Source organism: Cherax quadricarinatus, chromosome 24 (genome assembly GCF_038502225.1).
Source record: "Cherax quadricarinatus isolate ZL_2023a chromosome 24, ASM3850222v1, whole genome shotgun sequence".
In the NCBI taxonomy this organism is placed as follows: Eukaryota; Metazoa; Arthropoda; class Malacostraca; order Decapoda; family Parastacidae; genus Cherax; species Cherax quadricarinatus.
In genome coordinates, this window is record NC_091315.1 from 43,375,510 (window position 1) to 43,380,787 (window position 5,278).

The window sequence follows — 5,278 nt, forward strand, 5'->3', positions numbered from 1 at the left end:
TTGCCGTGGTGTATTCAAAATACTTGTTACTTTCCCTGACAATAATTTCCATCAAGGGCTGGCCAAAGAAAAGTTCAAAGAATTCCAGTTCATTTGCAGTGTTTTCAAGGGAACAAGCTGGTAGGATTCCCCTTTGAGAGTCATCAAACTGATGGGGATTGGGAACAAAATTGGGATTTTGCTGCCAATCCCAGATGTGGTTTGCTGGTAGATACTGGACATCATAAGCTGGTTGTAGTTGTAGTTGTAGTTGTGGTGTGGTGGTGGATGACGCTCCGCTTTGTCCTGGATCTGATGAGTCAGCGGCGTGGGTCCCAGCCTCAACTGGCGAGTCATGCATGGCCGTGGCACTACCACCACCACTATCACCACCAATACCACCACATACTGATGCCTGTGGACTATCCATGCCAAGTGTAGCCACATCATCCTCACTTTCACTGTCTATTCCTGGTGTAAGGCCACGAGATGTACTCCAGTATGTACTCCATCCCCTTGGCACTGCATAGGGAACACTACCTGAGCGCATGCGGCAGCGTATATACCGACACTTCACTGGTGAATATGATTTATCACTATCACTACTTGAATGATCATCAAGAGCAATAAAATCAAAATCCACATCACTATCATCATCATTACTCAAGTCTGAGGCCTGGCCACGCGAAAATATTAGTTTTCTCTTGCAACAAGGTACAACTGAACATGACTGAAACATGCCCACACCAGAGGTAGAAGGTTGAGGATCGTCAGGATTTTCTGCACTATTTTTGATATCCTGGTCATTGCTTTCGGTCACTAATCACTCAAAACCATAGAATTCCTCTTCTTTTCCACTTCCATCAGAGTCAGAACTATCAGTTAGGAAGAGGAGAGTCCCAATTCACCTCAGAGTGAGAGCTGCCTTGCCGCGAGGCATGGTGAACAAAGCTCATTGAGGCAGCATTCCCACAATGCCATGCGGGCGCCTAGAATTTTTGTTTATGGCGCACACTCACCACGCAGACCCATTCTCTTAGATGTAGGCCTACCAGCCTTCTCGTGCTAAACTTGAAGGCGCTAGAATTTTGGCGTAGTTCTACAGTTTGGACCCACAACTCAAAGCAATAGAACTACGGCACGGACCCTGAAAAGGTTAAGTGCCAGGAATGTCTACAATGTTTATTCTGGACACTATTTTTAAATTTTGTGTGAAATTGGTCCAATTACCAATTTCTGATCACTTTAATAGATAGTTGAAACAGAACTAATACATGGTGAGCAATGCTGTCAATATACAGACTGGCACCTATCACAAAATCAACAGGGAGCCAAGGTAGTATGTTTCCATTGCCATAAACCTGGCCATAGAAAGGCAAACTGCCCAGCAAAACCCCAACCATTGTACTAGCGAAATAGTTACGAGTCTGGTCAATTGGAGTTATGTAATTAGTCAAAAACAGGATGCAAAGTGGGCAAAATCATTGATGTGTATATATCGCAAAGACTGCTGTGAGAGAGCATAATTCTGCAAGTTTTCCATCAAATTTCGTACTTTTGGTTTCATTACCTTGAGAATAAGATTCTCTATCATTCCATAATTTTTTTTTTAAATTCTTCAACCCTGATAGCAAGTTTGAGATCAGGGGTCTCGACCTTGAAAGGGTTAATCATGTCTCCAGGACACTCCTATATATAACACTTAACATCCACTTTGAATCCATCATCACAAAAAATAAAAGTACTGTTGAAGTGTGAGCAATTATGGAAGAATTCAGGGAAACTCATTACTCGGACTTGAGTCCTGGAGCTGGTAAGTACAGTGCCTGTGCTCTATCACTCTTACCTTTGGCAAGTGATAGAGTGAGTGATAATGAAAGTGTTTCTTCTTTCTCAGGACACCCTACATCGGTTGGAGACAGCCGGTATTTTAAAAATAAAGGACAATGGAAAAAACTGACAAGCGGGAATAAAAACACTGGTAGACACTGCACCAGTGTCTTTATCCCCACTTATCAGCTATTGCCATGATCCAGTACCTAACTGAATCTAACCTTGAGTGAAATATATTACAAGAATCCTCTTTTACCTGTGTCTTTATTGCCAGCTGTATGGTAAAACCATTACTGAATGAGTTAGGGGTAAGACAGAAAGTAGGATTGCAGAGGAACAAGGTAAATATTTAGGAAGGGTAGGGGATGAGTAGAGCAAGTGTGGAGCATATATGAAAACAATACTATTGGTCATGTTTATGGATTTAATAAAGGCACATGATAAAGTGGATAGGGGAGCAATGTGGCAGATGTTGCAAATGTAAGGAATAGGCAGTAAGTTATAAAAAAACAAGAGAGTTTATATGTGGATAGTGAGGCTCATGTTATGTAGGAGAAAGGGAGGATCTATTTGCAAATAAAAGTAGGCCTTAGATAGGAATGCGTCATAGAATTACGGATTTAACAAAGTCTGTAAAATTCAGAATTGTTCGTTATTGTTAGCACCATAGAAAAACAATTACATCATTAGGATTTAACAGCTTTACTGGACACCCTCTCCCCCTATTGGTCTATTAAACTGAGCTTTCCTTGTTCTGTATATGTATATACAGTGGGACCTCTACTTACAAGTTTAATACGTTCCATGACCTTGCTCGCATCTGGATTTGCTATTTTGCAGAGTCAATTTTCCTCATTTAAATTAACTGAAATCGAATTAATCCATTCCAGTGGAAGTCCAGGCATGACAAATTACTTCAATAATTTCCCTAATATCAACTCTACGGCTTATTTATCTATCACAGTTCATCTAATATGACATAATAAACAATATTAATAACATAGAAACAGAATATACATACTAGAATTAATAAAATACATGTCATCATGTATGTGGCTAGTGGCGGTGACAGCGGCCATTGTTGTTTTACCAGGGTACAACAAGGTTGTTTTAAAGGTACAAGGTCTGCCACTGCTGTTTCATGTTGTCTGCCACTGCTGCTTCATGTTGTCTGCCACTGCTACCTCATGATGTCTGCTACCACTTTTGCTAGCTTGTTGAAGAGCTTTCCAATATGTGAAGGTTGAGGGGCAGTACCAATCGGACCAAAGAATCACCAAAGAATCGAACATTTCTGCTGCTTTGAGCTCAATTTCAAGGTACTTTTTGTCTTGAAACCAATTAAAATCATATCTATTTCTATAGCATATCTTCCATTCTCTCCATGGGGAAGTGGAACAGAATTCTTCCTCCATAAGCCATGTGTGTCGTAAGAGGCGACTAAAATGCCGGGAGCAAGGGGCTAGTAACCCCTTCTCCTGTATATACAGTGGACCCCAGGTTAACAATATTTTTTCACTCCATAAGTATGTTCAGGTGCCAGTACTGACCGAATTTGTTCCCATAAGGAATATTGTGAAGTAGATTAGTCCATTTCAGACCCCCAAACATACACGTACAAACGCACTTACATAAATACACTTACATAATTGGTCGTATTCGGAGGTGATCGTTATGCGGGGGTCCACTGTATTACTAAATTTAAAAGGAGAAACTTTCGCTTTTCCTTTTGGGCCATCCCACCTCAGTGGGATACGGCTGGTATGTTGAAAGAAAGATCTTCCATTCTATCAAATGAGACCATAAAACCGAGAATACAACCATAAAAACCATACAAAAATATACCACTATGGGGAGGCTAATGGCTGAGAAGTGAACTCCGTTATTTATGGTCCGATTTCTTTCACTTTTGGTGTACGTTAAGAAGCAGCTTCCCATCATACATTGCCCAAGTTTCAATAAGATAGCCCAACAAACAACTGAGATCAAATTCATTAGATCAAGAGCAAGAGTCCCTCACCAGCGTCAAGGAACCTCCCTTGAGGCCCGCTCGCATCTGGAAATTTCGCTCGCATTTGGAAACAAAAAATCGACTGAGCGACTGCTCATACACAAATAACCCGCACATAAAAGAGAGAAGCTTACAATGATGTTTCGGTCCGACTTGGACCATTTACAAAGTCACTGCTCATATCTGGAAAAACTCGCAAGTGGATGCACTCGTAAGTAGAGATTCCACTGTATATTGTATGTATACAGTAGATACATACATAAACACTATTTTTTGGATATTAAAAAATAAGAAAATATTTAATTTTGATAATCCAGAAAACAAACTTCCCAATGATTTCCCCCCCCCCCCATTAATAAGTTGTAACTGCTTGCAGTCTTTATGGATTTAATAATATAGATGCCATAAGAAATAAATAACTTAAACTCTTTCAGAGTTGCAACCCCTGGTCTCAAATTTGCTCTCAGGGTTGCAAAATTTTCATAAAAAAAAATAAAATAAAATTATTTTTTCTTATTAAATGATAATCTATTTCAGAAGGTAATGAAACCAAACAGTACAAAATTTGATGGAAAACTTACGGAATTACGCTCTCACAAAGTTAGCAGTTTTGATGATATTTATGCATCGGTGTTTTTGTCCATTTTGTGCCCTATTTTTGGCCAATTCCACTGTTCCGGTCAACCAAACTCATAGCTGTTTCACTAGTATTTCTTCTGTTTTATCGAGTGAGTACTAGAAACAGCCCATTTGCCTATTTCAACTACCCAAATGATCAGAAATTGGTAATTTCGCCAATTACACACAAAATTCACAAATTGCCAATTTAAAAACAGAGTCCAGAATAAACATTGTAGACATTCCTGGCACTAAAAACATTTATTCTGTTCCTTAGTCACATCTCCAGGCCATTCTTATATTATTACACTTGCTTTCCATTTTGAATTTTTATTCACACATAAAACAGATTTGCTGTTATGCAGACTACTGCATTATTGTAATAATTGTATAAATAATGTCGTTTAGGTAAGACACATATGCAACAGTTAGGTATCTTTATTTCGAAACGTTTCGCCTACACAGTAGGCTTCTTCAGTCGAGTACAGCAAAGTTGATAGAAGCAGAAGAGACTTGAAGACGATGTAATCAGTCCATCACCCTTAAAGTTTTGAGGTGGTCAGTCCCTCAGTCTGGAGAAGAGTATTGTTCCATTGTCTGGAATAATATGGAGTTGAAGTGATAGGATGGAGCCTTATATGGCGCTATATAAGGCTCCATCCTATCACTTCAACTCCATATTATTCCAGACAATGGAACAATACTCTTCTCCAGACTGAGGGACTGACCACCTCAAAACTTTAAGGGTGATGGACTGATTACATCGTCTTCAAGTCTCTTCTGCTTCTATCAACTTTGTTGTACTCGACTGAAGAAGCCTACTGTGTAGGAGAAACG